The 17,064-nt window shown below is 39.2% G+C and overlaps 1 protein-coding gene across 3 annotated transcripts in view; it reads left to right on the forward strand.

Annotated features, from left to right (window-relative positions):
- Window positions 1–17,064, forward strand: part of PRKN (parkin RBR E3 ubiquitin protein ligase) — a 1,272,120-nt gene that overhangs the window by 1,168,608 nt on the left and 86,448 nt on the right. The window lies entirely within an intron of this gene.

The raw sequence follows: 17,064 nt of genomic DNA on the forward strand, positions 1-17,064 counted from the left end.
GGCTTGAGTCCACTCCCAGCCACCTCTGTTTCTCTTCACATTCAGTACCCTCTGCCATTTTCTTCCTAGTCGGCTAGCCCTGTATTTTCATGTTTGCATGGTCTCTTACCTCTCAGGATTCACTGTCAGAAATTCCTTTTTGGTCCCTATTCTTTTTCCTGCTCCTCTGGGAACATGACTTGAATTCTATTTCAAGTTCATGCTAATGACTCCATCATGTTTCTGTCACTTAGAGCAAAGCTCAGAGTCCTCACATTCTGCAAAGACCTGTGTGATCTGACCTTCTGTCCTCGTCCCTATCACCTCCCCCTGTTTAAAATGCTCTGGCCCCACTGGCCCCCCACAGTGTCTTTAAGTGAACCAGACTCCTCCTCCCTGAGGACACTACTCTCTCCTCTCGGACCATCTCCCCCGACCATGCACAGGGCCTTCCTTGCCCTGAGCTCTCTGTTCAAAGCCCCCCCACCCCCAAGACAGGCCTTCTCGGACTGTCCTTTCTCCAGGACATGATCTATACTATACCCAACCCTATTTGCTTCATCCACTAGAATTATACTATTTATTCAACTGTCTTATTTATTTTCTGTCATCCCTCACCCCACTATTTCACAGGAACAGAGAACTCATCTGTTTTGTTCAGATAAATTTTGTAGGCATTCAATATATATTTGTTCAAGGGAGGAAGGGAAGAAGATGGAGAGGAAGGAATACAGGAGGGAAAAAGACAGAAGGAAGCAAGGGTGGGTGGAGGAGGAGGAAAATTCATTCAATCATGTATTTGACATCCACTGACTGGGTGCCTTTGACACCAGCCATCACACTGGACTCAGGGATGCTGAGAGCTAGCACACTGCCTCCCACAGCAAGCCTTCAGTAGGTATAGATTTTGAATGAATGAAAAGTAGGCATAGTTCCTACCTCATAAGTAAGCTATATGTATTATTGTATCAGTGGTGAGTACTTAATGTTCTTCATTTGTTTGTAGTTGTGTTGCCAGGCAGCTGCACCTGGGGAGCTCTTTCCCTGTTCACTAGGTGCAACCTCAGCCCAGCAGGGAAGGCTCTTGACTCTTGACTGGGAAAGAACTCCCAATCCAGTTGGGAAAGTGCCAGCAAGAAAGGAAGTAATTAAAGCAAGACTAGAAGTGAATGTCAGCAGCAGTGCAGGCAGTAGAGAGCAAGGAAGAACGGGGGAGAAAAGGGAAGTCCATTGAACTGCTGCTCGGCGTGATGTAAATCCCTTGCCAACTCCTAAAACCTGAGTCACCTGGTGTCCAGCGTCTATTTGATCTGCATGTGCAGGAATTATATCTCTATCATCCCAGAGTTTGGGGGAGCCTCGGAGCACTGGATGGAATTAGATTATGTTCTGAGAACTTCTTCTTCCATACTGGCCTGAAATAAGTCAGGCAGAGGGAAAAAATTGTGTAAAGACTAGAAAGCTGAATGAAATAGCAGTGATAAAAACACTTACCAGTGGAGGTGCAGGTCATTGAGTTCTTGTCTTTATTATGAAAAAGAATTCAGAGACAAGTGTAATAGGCTTATGCAGCAAGAAAGTTTATTTGATAAGATAGTACATGTTCAGATGGGAGTACAGGTGACCTCAGGAGATGCGCTTAAGGGTTTACGGTTTGGGGTTTTAAGGGCCTTTTGCATAGGGGTCAGTATAAGGCATGGTGTATGCAGGTGATTAATAATCCCTTTGAAGTTTTGTCTTAAGAATTAGGTTATTTTAAGTAACTGTACTGATCCAGATCTTGGCATTATTTACCCACATAGGTTCTTGTCCTGGTTACAAAGTTACTTAGTTGATTAAGGCAGCTGGAAGGAGAGAAAGAGGAGCATATAGATTAAGTTAAGGAATAAACTGGGCCATTTCACAGGCTAAGGAGATTTTATACTGGCATTAACCCTAGTCTCACTTCCCTGCTGTATCTCATTTGTTTGCCAACATAATAGAGATTGTTTTACCTAAGTGACCATCAAAACCTGAGTTAGATGCACTACAATATTATATAACCTTAGAATAATATCTAAAGTCCTTTTCCTGGACTTTCAGGCCTATCTCAGTATCTTCCCAACACACACCCATTATTCTGCTCACTTCCTTTCCCATAAGCACCTTCCTTCCTGGCTTGTCTCACACAGAGTAGGGGGAAGTAAGGTGGAGGAGAAAGCATGGGGTCTAAAGTCAGACAGACCTGGGCTGAGTCCCAGCACCTTCACCCAGCCGCTGTGTAATTGAAGCTCTGTGCCCCAATGTCTTCTCTGTGAAAGGCTGAGCAAAGACACGTAATAAGAATTGCCCTGAGAATTAAACAGTATCCATGTGCTGCCCTTCATACCACACTTGTCATAGTCAGCAGTCCATAAGCATCAACCAGCCTAGATGCCCACTCAACTGGACGATGCTTCTCCTTCCCCTCTCCCCAAATTATACTCATCCTTTACCACAGTGCACCCAGCCTCCATGAAGCTGACCTTCATATCCTCTGAACTATTATTCATACACTGATATTTAGTGTTTCAAATATGAGCCCTCCTTAATTAAACTGTAATCTCCTTGAGGAGAAAGCCAGGTCGTGTAAGCACAAAGCATGTTCTTGTAAATCTTTGACTGATGAGAGGTGTATAGTCCATTATTGAAAGATTTTAATGCACGATTAATGCTGCTCCAGTACTTTACATTCATATTAAGTAGGTCTGTAATATTATATAAATTCTAGACTTCTACATTTAATCAAAGTCCTAATCATAATGAGCAGCATTTATGAAAGGACAATTAACAGAGTCCAAAAAAAACTGGAAATAGTAAATCGCTAATAGCATCCCTAAGGTTTTCCTCTTTGCACTGATAAATTAAGCAATTTAATAATAGAGGAAGTCTGAACTGAAAAGAGAGCAAATTTGAAAGGCAGAAGACCTGAGTCTTAGTCCCTGCCCTGCCACCATGTGACCCTGGACCCATGATTTCTTTATGTCACTGTTAACTCATCTCTTAAGTGAAAAGTCATACTAAGCACTTGTCAAAATATGCCCCTAAAATTCTTAGGCTCACATGGATGAAGTTTGACTTCAATTTTATCTTTAAATATAGTTTAAACTATTTATAAATTATAACAGAAACAACACATTTAAAACAGAAACTAAAAAAGACTTAATGTTGTATAGACTTGGGCTAAAGTTTCTGTTTAATAAAAGCATCCTGAAATTTCAAAATGAGCTATTAAAAAAAGTACTATTTGCCATGACTTATCTGGGTGTATTAGCATTTGTTTGATTGAGACAACTGAACAAAACATAGAACTAAATAAGATATGATTACATCTGTTTTCGATGACTCTGAATTTAGTACATTTGTGCTCACCAAAAATAAATTCAGTTTATTTAAAAGATTGGTTTATTTCTTTTTAAAAAACTGGTTTTCTGGGTAATATTTCATTTGGTAAAATATGAACATCTCTTCTAGATAATCTTCAAGGTATCTTCTAACTTGTACATTCCATAAAATCATAGCTTAAACCTAATAGAATCTGACAGTATAAGGTGTATAGTTTATGTTTTAAAATCTCAATAGATGAATCAATGTTTCTATAGTTAGCTGATTTTTCTATACTTTAAAAGCATGTTTTCTAATCCCATGAAATTTCACTACAAAGCAATTCCTAGTCACCTTGCAGGACAATATGATTGTTCTAAGTCCCCAAATTATTCTAGGTATGTCTAGAATATATTGTCTTTCTCCCAGAAGACCTCTCTCTACTTGAACTTTTTTTAGCCTCTCAAGTAAATCTTTCCAAGAATGAAAATAGTGATTTCCTACCAATTCATTCAAAGCGGCAACTCCTGTCTTTTGTATCCTACGTCTAAAATTCAGAGCCCTAGCCCTCCTTGAAACCTACCCTATATACATTAAGAGGGCTTGAGGGAAATGCAAGCTGGCTCATGGGTTTTAAATAAATTTATTTTAATTATCATATTAGAAATATTCTCATTTATAACTTGATTATTACTATTTACAACTATCATACCATAAAAGCAGCTCAGCTTGGGTGTTCACACTGTTCATTAGAGAATATACACAGGAGCAAAAATAAGTACCTGGGACTAATATAACATTTTGCCAACTATATTCCAATTGAAATGAATTAGGAAGAAGGAAACAGGGAAATACATGGGTTTTATTTTAATGAAGAATTAATGGGGAAATTACAAGAATTAGCTGACAGAAGTACACATTTTTTTATACCCACCACCAAGCACTGGATAACCAGGAAATAACAGGTTCTCTCTACCTACTCCAGCCTACTGAATTAAATCAAATTTATTTCATGAAAAGACCTAAAACTATAGTCATTTGGATGGCTGACTTGGTACATAATAGACTCCAGAAAATATTAAATAGATGTGTTATAGTCTGAATGTTGATTTATTGAAAATATCATACTGGCCTATGCAAATTTATTCTTACAGCTCATAGGAGACCACTATGCTTGATCCATAGAAGTTGCACGTGAGCTGGTCTGACTGGCTCCTGTCCTGCTTGTGCCAGCACGAAGTGATTTGTCTTTCCAGGAAATGGACAAGGAACCAGTCAGATCCAGGGAATCTGGTCAGCAGAAGAGCCGGGCAGCTAGGAGCAGAGATTCTGAGTCGGACAGTGGTTTTCAATTGCAAGGGATTTTGACCCCCAGGGACACTTGGCAATATCTGGAGACAGTTTTGATTGTCATTACTGGGAGTGCTGCTGGCATCTGGTGGGCAGAGGCCAGGGATGCTGCTGACCATCCTGCAATGAACAGGACATTCCCACAGCAAAAAATCATCCTGCCCCAAATATCAACAGTGCCCAAGTTGAGAAACGCTGAGGCAGGGTGCCTGCAACTAGATCTGACTCTGTCCCGACCACTTGACTTGTTCTGGGAAAGCTGTGTAAGCTTTCCAAGTCTCAGTCATCTCATCTTTAAAAGGACCAAATCCCAGGACCTATCTCCCTCATCCAGGGTCATTGTGAAAGTCAGATTGATCAATGCCTGTTGAGCATTTCGGACACTTAGTTATTGCATCTTGGTTATGATTAGTAATGATAATAAGTATACAAACAACAAGTACAAAGCCTTTCTGCAGATTTGTTGGCCACCTAGAGGTTTACAGTGCTTCTCAGGATTGCAAAAGGATTGTTGGCTGAAGGCCAGTCACAGGCAGTCAGAAAATGGCCATGCGCTAAAACCAGGAAAGTTGTCTTCACACTAAATTCCTGCCATGTCCTTAATTTGCCACTCCCAAGCCCTAAGAGATAAATAAAAGAGGTTACAATGAGTAATAGCCTATTTGAACCACTAATGTGCTGTCTACAGGAGGGAAAGAACCATTAGTGGGATGTCACCTTCAGGGATGTGATGTTTGAGGTAAGGATAGAATCGTAGCTTGTTAAACATCAGTGGGTTCTATGGATGTTCCCTGGGTTTATATGCTGAAAATTAATGCAAGTCCATATGCTATTGGCTATTACCCCTTCCCTAACCTTCTAGAGGAAGCCTGGCAGGATGCCAACGCAAGCTCCCGAGGCCAATTAGCACTTAGGCATTAACAAATCTTTCAACCACCCTCAATCTTTACCTTGAGTTTTCAGGGGGAAGGCAAAACTGAGCCTTTAGAACAGCTGGTATAACTATTAGCAAGTTTAAAGCTTAAAGGTGATCATCTCAAAAATAAAGCCAATTCAGTTAATTAATGTGTGACTATGGAAATATTTACCTCTAGTTCATGTAACCCTCAGCAAGTCCAGGTTAACAATAGGCAAGTTTTGTGTATTTTTTGAAACCCAAATTGCCAGTTGTCATGAATCAGAAATACTATTTGTCTGCTGCACACATAGAAATTGCTGAGAAGTCCCATGAATTTGGGATTCTCTATCATTCCCTCACAAAACCAAATTCACTTTCAAACTTAAAAAGAAACTGAGGAATAATGATTCTGAAACACCAGACTTTGAGATTAAATTCCATGAAGATGCTGAAAATGAATGTCTATGGAAATTCTCAGGAACTATAAAATGTTAAATATGCCACACAGTTACTGAAAATCTAAGCTCAAATGCTTAAAGTGCTTATGAAAGTCATATTATAAACCTGCTATAAGATGGCCTTTTATTTTCACACAAAAAAGTTGTGGAAGTCCTCTGCAAAACTCATAAAAATTCAATTAACCTTTGTGCAAAAAAAAAAAGAGCCAGAAACCCTGCCAGAAGAGGGGTCATTAGCCATGTCCTGGCCTCATGGTCAAGGACAGTCAAGTACTCAGACTAAGTCAAACTAACTTGAAACTAAGTCAAACACTAAAAGTTAGACTAACTTGCAGGGAATTAATAGTACCATCAAAGGCATTCTCCATGCTTCCCTGACTATCCAATATGCAGTTGAACTTTCTCCCAATTTTTTCTAAAATATTCAAAATTATGTAGGGAAGAACAGGTATTTAAAAAACCAATTCTCAAGCTAACTAGCTAATCCATAATGGCTATATTTCTCTCACAATACTCATTCGTTTTATTCATATATCTACTCACATTCATACTGATAACAATTGTTTTCTTGACCCAATAGTAGAGCAAGGTCAAATTCTCTGTAAAGTCCTGAAGGGAGATTATTTTGATCCTAACATAACATAGTACACTAGCATACCAACACATTTTCCTTAAAGAGTCAGCATTAAGAAGTGGAATGTATGTGTTATGCTACACACTGCCTAAAATGACTATTTGTGCCATAAAAGTTTAGATTTATCATTTGATGTGAAAAATACTTGAGTAACAAAAGTTAAATTCTTCTTGTTTTTATTTTGTTATCTCTTTGAATATATAGTTTTCAAAACTGGATATGTTTGTTAACAATTTTAATCGTGATAGTATCTCTGAAAATCACCTACCTTTTTCTCTTTGAGTGACTGCTGAATCCATCATTGGCAAATTATGCTATTGTTACACTTTCTTCTAAAATGAACCTTTTTCATTTATCAGTGTCACACTAGTTTTCTAAACTCACTGTACCAAACTAGATTCCTTTTTCTTTTCATTTTCCCTTCCTTCCTTCCTTTCTTTGTTCTTAGTAGCTCAGAGAGAGTAGATTCCATATCTTGAAACCCATTGTTAATTGACAGCTGCTGCTTTCTTTTATTTACCGGATTCACTAGCTACCCTCTTTTTGAGACAAATTTTCTTAACCTTTCCTGAAGCCCCTATGACCCCACGCCACTTCCTTCCATGCAGCAAAGTAGAAGGAAATGTAGAAGGCAAAGCAGAGGGTAGGAGGCATGATAGACATTCCCAAAGAAAACATGTATGATTTTAATTAGATGAGCCTTTTTTTAACAATAGCTTTTACGTGTTTTGGATCGCTTTTAAGGAATGCATACAAAAGACTTCAATAGTGATATGAATGTGTGTAATTCAAAACACTGCCTTGACTTGAATGTTCAATATTTTGTGATTTATCCGGTTGAAGGGCAGTGCCCACATGGTTCTTCACTGCTGCTCAGAGCAAATGGCCTCCATCCCTCGCCCCAGGACCCCCACCTAGTTCTGGATTGCCCTTTCCTGTGTCTGTTGCCATGGAGAAAGCGGCACCATCAGCTTTTGTTTCCAGTTACTGAGTGGTCGTTAGCACGTTGCTTATGAAAATGGTTTCTCTAATGCTAATTAGTTATAGCAATGAAATTAAAAGCTATGCCCGCTTTTCTTTATTGATACTCATTAGCATATGCTGATGCAGGTATTTCAGATAAAGGATTGAAATTGCTAATTATACTTTCTGGCAAAAGAAACACTCGTTTAGTCTATAATGAGTTACACTTTCATTCTTCTCTTACCTTCTGTTGAGAGTCCTCATTAGGAGGTGGTCTGCAAAGGACCCGGAATTTCCTAAATCTTGTCTGCTTCCTCCCTGGCTACTTGGCTCCTCATGCCCTCAAGCCCAGATCCCTCAACCTACGAAAGACCCATTACAGCAATATTAATAATACCAGTGCAATCAGACTCCGTTCTGACATTTCCCAGTTTAGTGGCTGCTAGCCAGCTTTATGTGAAATAAAGGAATTAAAGCCCATTTTCCAGGATTGATGTGATAGTGAAATGGGAAAATCAAGCTGCCTTCATGAGCATGTGACCTGCAAAGTAACACAGGGCCCGTGCTCAGAGGGACCACCCTGTGGCCTAGTGCTCCATTGTCACCATCTTGGAATGCTAAATAATTGTTTACAAGCACCGCCTCTGTATTTTTATTTTCACTGGACTCCACAAATTACATAGTCAGGAGAAGCTACGTTACACTGCAGTAATACTAATACTCCATCATCTCATTGGCTTAATACAACCAAAGCTTATTTCTTGCTCATGTTTCCTGTCCAGGGCCAATCAGAATGATGCTCTGCACATCCAGTCACTCAGGGACCTAGCCTGAAGGAAGCTCATTTTGACTTGGGCTTCCATAACTTCCACAAGGAAAGAGAACAAGGAGAATGGTCGGTCTTTAAAGCTTCCACCCAGAAGTGACACTTGTCACTTCTGTCCACACATTTTTGTCCAGGGCAATCCCTATGGCCTTACCTAACATTCCTCGGGTGGGAAGTGCATTCCTTCCCTGTATCTGGAAGGCAGAGAGCTGGGACAATCAGGGAGCACAGCCAACATGGTCACAATACGTGGATTGCCCATTGACACCTGCTGCTTGCAAGCCACGCTTTGGAGTACATTTCAAGATTTCACATTTCTCCTAAAACAAACCCCCACCAAATTACCTAAAAGTAAAATAGCCTATCCTTTAAAAGAAGACCTGATTCTCTTATTTTCCAACAAGTTCAGATCGCCATGCCTGTCGTCTTCCCCAGGGACAGAGCACATGCTGAGAAAGTGAATGTTGCAGAAGTGGGGTTAGATCCTTCCTCACTGCAGCGAAGCTCTTAGCCAGCATTGCTGATTCTTCCATTACCCTTCCCCAAGGTGGAAATGGCACTGCTGTGTGTTTTCTGACTGTAAAATATAAATGTATTATTATAACACATCTGAACAAGATGAAGTACAAAGTCAACCTACGAAGCCATAAAATCAATAGTACTCACTCATTTTTTTTCTTTCCAGGCATTTTTAGATACTTACCCACCCTTGAAAAATTTTTTAATGTTAGTATCATTGTATATATTAATTTATGCATAGTGTTTTATTAAATGCTATATCATGGGCATGTGTGTAATAACTGTAGTTATAACAGTATTTTTTAATGTCATCACTGGGATAATCACCTGATATGCAATCACATGGTGCATGTTAGGATTTATTACCCCTGTCCTGTCCTCCCATCCACAATTACAGAGGAACTGCCAGAGGTGAACACTTAGCAGTTGCTCTCTTTCCAGAAATACTCTATGCATACATAAGCAAATACATATTTTTTCCTTTTTTACCCATATTGTTGCATTCCATGCATACTGTTTTAATTGCTAGTGTTCCTATTAATGTATCATAATTTCTTGAATGAACTACCTGTAAATGAGCTTTAAACATTTTTGCTATTATAAGCAACATTACAAAAAGTATTCTTATGCATAAAGCTCCTTGTATTTATTTGGCTATTTTCTTAGAATACGTGTACAGAAGTAAAGTCCTGCTTCTGATTATTAAAGATTATTCTAAATATTCCAATTATAGTTGTGAAACAGCGACCTTACAATAAGACCTTGAAGAGGAAAATTACCAAATACAGCAATTATTATAATGTCTAAATATCATCTCATGAGTATATCTATGTAAAGCTTATCTAGTTGCTTATTTGATAAATCATTCAGAATTTTTTGGCCAGGCCACTTACCAGCTATTTTGAAGAGTGAAAGAAATAATCCTTTCAAAAGTATGTTGTAAATTAATTACAAGCATATCTGAAAGTATAATAATAATCAATAGTAATTATCAATATTATTTATTTTATAACATGGCCTGTGTTATTCTATTAAGTAATAATAAAATCATACAACTGCCATGTTACTGTCACATTCCAGTGGTACTATAAGGGGAGGTATAATGCATATGAATAAATACCATGTAATTATGGATCTATAGGTTGAGAAGTGGTGACAACCGCATTTCTTGTTTTGCCCAAGACAGGCTGGTTTATGCCTATTGTTCTGGAGTACTTACAATATGCTCCCTTTCACTCTCAAAACTGTGCAGTTAAACAATAAATCATATGGTCAACCTACTTGTGAGCAAATTAACCATGCCCAAACATTGGAAAAGACATCCTTAACCTGTCCACATATAGTGTCATTTCATTGTCCTTAGAAGATGGCACACGTTGCAGTTTTTCTTTGTTAATTCAGCCCACTATGATGCAAGACAGGTACAATTATTGACTTATCCTGCACCAGATCTGCCCATTTGAGGCCAGCTTCCTTGCCTAGAGACTGGCCCTCATCTTCTCCCTCAACATCCATTCCATCAGGCCTAATATTGTCGCGTGTCCCCTCCCTCCCCGATTATACTGAGCACAAAGAAGGAGTTGCATAACATTCTTCATAGAAGCAGTGCCCCGAATAGTTCTCATATTAGCAGTGCTTATGAATTCTAATATAGAATGTAAATACCTAACTTCCCTAATTTTCATATTCTCTCATTTGTCATGCAGAAAAATATGTTATTTTTTAAAGTATTCTATATAAAAACACCAAAGCAATTTAGTCTTTCATATTTTCTGTGATCATCTCCCAAATAAAGTTAGATAAATTTGTCCTACTGTGTCGCAGCTGAATTAACCCTTATTCATTAACCTTATACTAAATGAAATTCCCAACCAATTTTTCAACATCCATACAAGTGCCAATCGCCTGCAAGAAGTATCCTTGATGTTTTTAACACCTGTAAAGCAAAATAATCTCTTTTTTAAATGCGAGGTAGGAAATTCCCCAAGAACAATAATGTTCTCTAATAATGAACCACACTGGTGAGTTAAGCGCTCTCGGCTTTTCCTCAGGATACCTCACTATCCAGCATCGCCCAAGTTAATTAACAGACATTATGCTCACTTCCTCGCCAGTCTTACTGCTTAATTAGAACTACATGTGCTGGTTCGCATCAAAGCCGTTTCCCCTCAGCTCACCCACTGCTTATTCCTATAAGCCAGCTCTCAATTTCCATTTCCTTCCTTTTCATGCTAGATAACTTCTTCACAGAGGGTGTGAGATGGGGAAGCATGGTTTCATTTCGTCGTAACTATGGAGTGCCCCAGTTAGAGCCAAAGAGTGTAGAAATTTCACACTAATTCCAGCACATCTCCGGTGTTCTCAGAAACTGATCGCTGTGTGACTCAGCCTCCTGTGCCAAGGAAACAATCGGTGGCTTCTGCCTCCAGCAGCCCCACTTCCCCACAACCGTCCTTCCCCTGGTAGCCTTTTTTAACGGCCATTTTAATCACCACCATCAACACTGGGGAACCCTTCCGTCACTTCTTATGCTGAAAGAAAATGTTTAGCATGGTTTGGAAACTTCAAAATATTGGATTTTCTCAGGGAAAAGCATTCTGAACGTTTGGTTTCTGTATCTGAGCTAGGTTCTCTTTTAAAATAATTCCAATGATAGTTGTGAAATAGCGACCTTACAATAAGACCTTGGAGAGGAAAATTACTAAATACAGCTAAATTCTTTATTTTTCTTTTAATTTTTTGTACTGAGGTACATACAACACAATGCACAAATCAGCCACATCCTTCAAATTCTGGTTTTCCACTGATGTGTCAGAAGCTGCAACTTTTCCTTTGAATCCAGTTATTTTCTTAATACCAAACTCCTAGTAAAGAGTTCTTAGCTGTTTTGTGCCAAGGACCCTGTGGTGGTTTGTTGAAAACTTGGGACATTATCTAAGAGTAATGTTTTTTAACAGCATAAAATGAAATACATAAAATTCAACAGAAGTCCAGTTATCAAAATAATAAAAATTAGATTTGTTATTTGTAATATGTGCTTCTTTATTACTGCATTAATTAACAAGTCAGTATATTAAAAACATAGGCAAGTTAAAATTAAATCTCCCTGTCCAAAGACACGTCAGTGCAAAGCATGCCCAGTTGGAAGTAGAACACTAAACTGGAATTGAACTTGACTCCCCTCCTTCCGCATGGATCAGCAGCAATTGTGGTCACGGATACCAGGAAGCAGTAAGTTTGTGCCTGGGTCACCAGCATGAGGCGATGACACCTGCATTGGCCCACAGGCTACAACTACATCACACAAACAGGCAAGGTGTCAATCACATGCAGTCTACTGCCAGTTGAAGGGGTAATGAACATAAAAGGATATTTCAAGCAATCCATAGCAATTCTAATACGATATGAAGGGTATCTGTGATTCTTATTTATGACATAGTCCCAGATACCACTAATATTGCTGATGTTTTTGCCTACATTCATAGCTTTTTAAATGCTCAATTTCATGTGGAAGCTAGTGAAATTAAATATGTAATTTTTCCCACCCAAGTTCACAAACTCCATGGACTGCCATTAAGAGCCCCAATGCTTTAGGAGAGCAAAGACTCAACCTGTGGCTGGAGTAGGAAGGATAAGGAGGGGGAGGATGACAATTGGGCGTCCAACCAGCTAAGGGTTATTGAAAGTTGGCCACATACTAGGCACTGTGCTGGGCCCTCCGCAGAGAGACTGATTCATTTCTCACTTGACCTCCAGAGGTCACCTGGTGCAGGCATATGATGGAGCCATAATTCAGATCCATTCTACTCCAGGAGAGAGAGCATGACTTAGTGGTAACTTTGGAAAGAATGAACTGGTCATGTTCCACTCTTATTTTTGTCTTAGGAGCAGGCCCTCTACAGAGACCATGGATTCTGCTGTTTGAAATGTAGCTCTGCCTGTGCTTAGGGGGGTAGGTTTTCAGTGTTGGAATTCAGTATTAGAGAATCACTAGTCCGCTTGCATAAATCATATCCCCCAACTTCACTATATCATTTATAAAGGGGCCACCCCACCTGTCCCTCCTTTCTCTTCAAACTCAGCCAAGGATAATGGATCTGCTTATGGGGTTTCTTTAATCTCTAACACCTTCTACAGTGAAGACTCATTCTCCTGTAAAGGTATTTGTCCCATACAAACAATTCTAATTATTACAGTGTTTTTCTTTATCTGGTTAACTCAACCTCCCCCCACTGTCCTGGTGTACGCAGAAAACCTCAGTCCTAACGTGAAAACAAAAAACATGTTTACACCTCATGGCACTGCTTGCTGTCTGCAGAATTACCAGCTCTGCCAGATACTGTCATCTAAACAGACATATGTGCATCCTTTTTAACAAGCTGAAAATATTAGATTAGGGTTTTCAAAACTTTCTCATATAAGAAGAAACTTCTCAATATGCTACAGTATTTTTTAATGTCTCCCTAAGTTAATGTTAAAATTAAATGGTATCCAGGTAAAGTCTTGCCACAGAATAGCAAAGGAAAACAGACAAAGCCAGTCTCCACACCACCCTCCAGCTCCCACATTATACCCATGGAGTGCCTGCCTGCTGGCCATGTCTCTGTGCCTGCCTGCCTCTCCCAGGCCCCACCTGTATTCCCAGCTTCACTTTACCTAATGCATTAGTTTTAGGTTTATGATTGGGTTTGGCTGTTAAAAAATAAAAAACAAAAAACTAGACAGTAGGGGGTCAGAAGGAATCAGGGACAGTAAAGGATCTCCATGCTCACCAGGGACCCAGGCTTTTCCTTTCTAAAACCATCTCCAAGCATGTAGCTTCCTGGAAGCCCCACCAAGCCCTCCATTCATAGCTCCCTGGCCAGCCCAGTACAAGTAAGGCTGGGAAGTGTAGTCCTTTGCTGGGCACGTCACTGAAGTTCTATTAATGAGGAAGGAGAGGCACCGGCATATCAGGTTGGCATTAGCACTCCTGGCCACTCTTTACACATTCTTTTAAGATACTGGCCATGCTTTACACATCCCTCGAAGCTCCTCTCAGGAGCACCATCTCTAGAAAGCCTTACCAGTATTCCCCGAGGTGGGCCTAGCAGCTCCCAGTCTGCATTCCCATAGCAATTTGCATTTTAAAACATCATACTGAAATTACTTGTATGTCTTCCCACTGCACTGTAAGCTCATGGAGAGAATCCTGTCCGAGTAATCATTATGCCACATGCCAGCACATATGAGAACTTGGTAAGTGTACGTTAAACTGAACTCAAGGGAAGTCAATAATTTATATACTCCCTATGGGCTGGAATGTACCTATTTATATAAAATGCCTAGCACAGTGCCAAGCATGTAGCCCACCCTTAGTGACATTTATTGATGAATGAATAGATGAATTCTAGGTAAGACTAGAGGGCATAGATGGAAGACATTTCTCTCAAAGTGCTGCTTCCCCAGTACATCTAAAAAGACAGCTATTCATCAGCACAAATGGTTCCCTCATCAGCAGGACACTGATGAACAGTAATAAGAGAGGCTTCTCAATCCAGAGGCAACATCGAGGAAAAAAATGAAATCAGTGGCAAACAAGTATAGCTTCTGGGATGTAGAACACATTGCAGAGAGAAGGTCAGCTTGTATATGGGGTCTCTAATCTAGACAGGAGCTCCAGATGTATGTCTCTTGACTAGACTCCATCCCTTTGCCCTAAAACAAATGCGTTGCTCCCACCACCAGAAACAGAATAATAAGAATCCAGCATTATCTAACTTTATTTGAGTGTTCCAGAAAGGAAGCAACTTGTACATAAGACTGAGAAACACATTTTTTGCTGAGAGGACCCTGAGATTCCTTTCTGTCTCATGCTGTACTTGATGGCTTTAAAATAAATCTGTCAATCACTTCTAAGAAGTGTCTTTGTATTACGTGTCTATGTGTAGATATCTGCTGTAGTAATATGTATGGCTGCACATATATTTAAGGTTAGTCCCTCACCTTACTTTGAGTGTTTCTCAGTAGAAGGGATAGAACAGCTCAGAGATGTACTGGTTTATCTTTCAATATGCACACTGTACTTTCAAGTCCTAATATACACAGCCTCTGGGTTAGTTGAGTAAGTTGAAATGTTAAAGCTTCTACCTTAACAGAAGTTCTATTAATGAGGAAAATTAATTAATGGGTGAGTGCAAAAATGGGAACTAGTAATCTAAAAGTGAAAAACTTTAAAATATTTTCTGGATTCCCATGATAACAAGTCAAACAGGATATATATTTGCAGGGATTTTTTTTAACGCATCAGAGATCTGAGATTGGAAAGGAAGCTAAATGAATTTAAAATTACTAGAAATGGCAAGCTCTTCTTAGGAAAGACCCATACTTACTTTCAAACCTGGCAGGACAATGGGGAAGGACACATCTGCCACAGAAAGAGAAACTAGCTGAACTTCTAAAGGTCATTTAGTAGACATCTGTGGTCTGAAGTAACAAAGTAGAATCTGAAAATGCCCTAGCCAAAGAATGATTCTGAACCCATCAGAAGTGGGTTTGCCAAAGACTGGGGACCTAGCAGGAAAACAGAGAGACATCCGTACCAGGAACACCATTGCCTTCACAAAGTGCTAGGCAATGGCTTCCAAAGGTCAGGGGCAGAGCAGGGGTGGCTGAGAAAAATGCCTGTGTGTGGTCCTGACCGTTACTGAGTGCACTACAGTGGCCCTTCAGGTAGCAGCAGGGACATAGATCTGTGGCACAGAAAACCAGGAACAGCACATGTGAGCAAAGAGAATTTCTACATTTTGACCAAAAATCTGGCATCCAAGCTTAAAGCAGAAAGAGATCTCCTATGGTTAGAAAAGTTGGAGCCTAGGCTGTCAAGAATAAAGAGATCTCTGACTCTGGCCATAATTAGATCCAAAGCCCTGCTGAAGGTAGAAACCTGATCCTGCCCTCAAAATATTTGGAACCAGTGGTGAACTGAATCTAAAAGTTGCAACAAAGCCCAGATCCATCTCAGGTACAGATCAGATTGACTCACCTACCTACACAGAACATATGAAAGGAAAATAGGCATGCCCTCTTCAGAGAGTAAATGTAATTTAACTTAGTTCTTTTACACACAATGTCTGGCATAAATTTTTTAAAATTATACAAAATGCAAAGAAGCAAGAAAATGTGGTCAAGAGAGAAAATAGTCAATAGAAGTAGAACCAACTGTGGAAATGAGGATTATTAGCCACAGATTTAAAAATAAATCTGATAAATATGTTAAGCCATATATTTTAAGTGATGAAAATTTTATTTAAATAGGAAATTTCAGTAGAGAGATGAAAAAGAACCAATTGGAAATGCTAAATATATGTTTTCAGGATTGACTAAGTCTTTCAGTAGGTTAACAGAAGACTGACAAGCAGCTAAAGTATCAGTGATCTTGAATAGAGGTCAATATAAACTGTTCAAACAGAAACACAAAGTGGAAAAAAGTGCTGAAAATTCAACAAAGTACCCAAGATCTGCAGGATAACATCAAACAGTCCAACCTACATGTAACTGGGATCCAAGCAGGAAACTAGAGAGATAATGGGGTAAAGAAAGACTTGAACACATAATGGTAGAAATTTTTCCAAAAATTGAAGAAAAACAGCAAATCACAGATTCAAAAAGCACCACAAATTCCAAGTAAGAGCAATACACAGAAAACCATGCATAAACAAATCATAGACAAAATGTTGAAAACCCAAAATAAAGAGAGAATTTTAAGAGCTACCAGAGGAAAGGAGATACATACAAGGGAGCAAAGATGAGAATGAGGGCTGATGTCATAAACAAAAATGCAGGCCAGTAAACAATGGCATAACATCTTTATAGTATTGAAAGAAAAAAACTGCCATACTGAAATTCTCTATCAAGCAAAAAACATTCCTCAAAATAAGGGCCAAAAATCACATTTGTTCAGATTGACAAAAGCTGACAATTGATCTCCAGCAGACTCAGATCAGAAACAATGAAAATGTAGACTACATGTGAGATGATAAAAAAAAAAGAAAATCCTGATACTAAGAAGTCATCATTACTAAGAGAAGCAAACAATAAAACATTTCACCCCTCA

This window comes from Manis pentadactyla, chromosome 12 (genome assembly GCF_030020395.1).
Source record: "Manis pentadactyla isolate mManPen7 chromosome 12, mManPen7.hap1, whole genome shotgun sequence".
NCBI lineage: Eukaryota > Metazoa > Chordata > Mammalia > Pholidota > Manidae > Manis > Manis pentadactyla.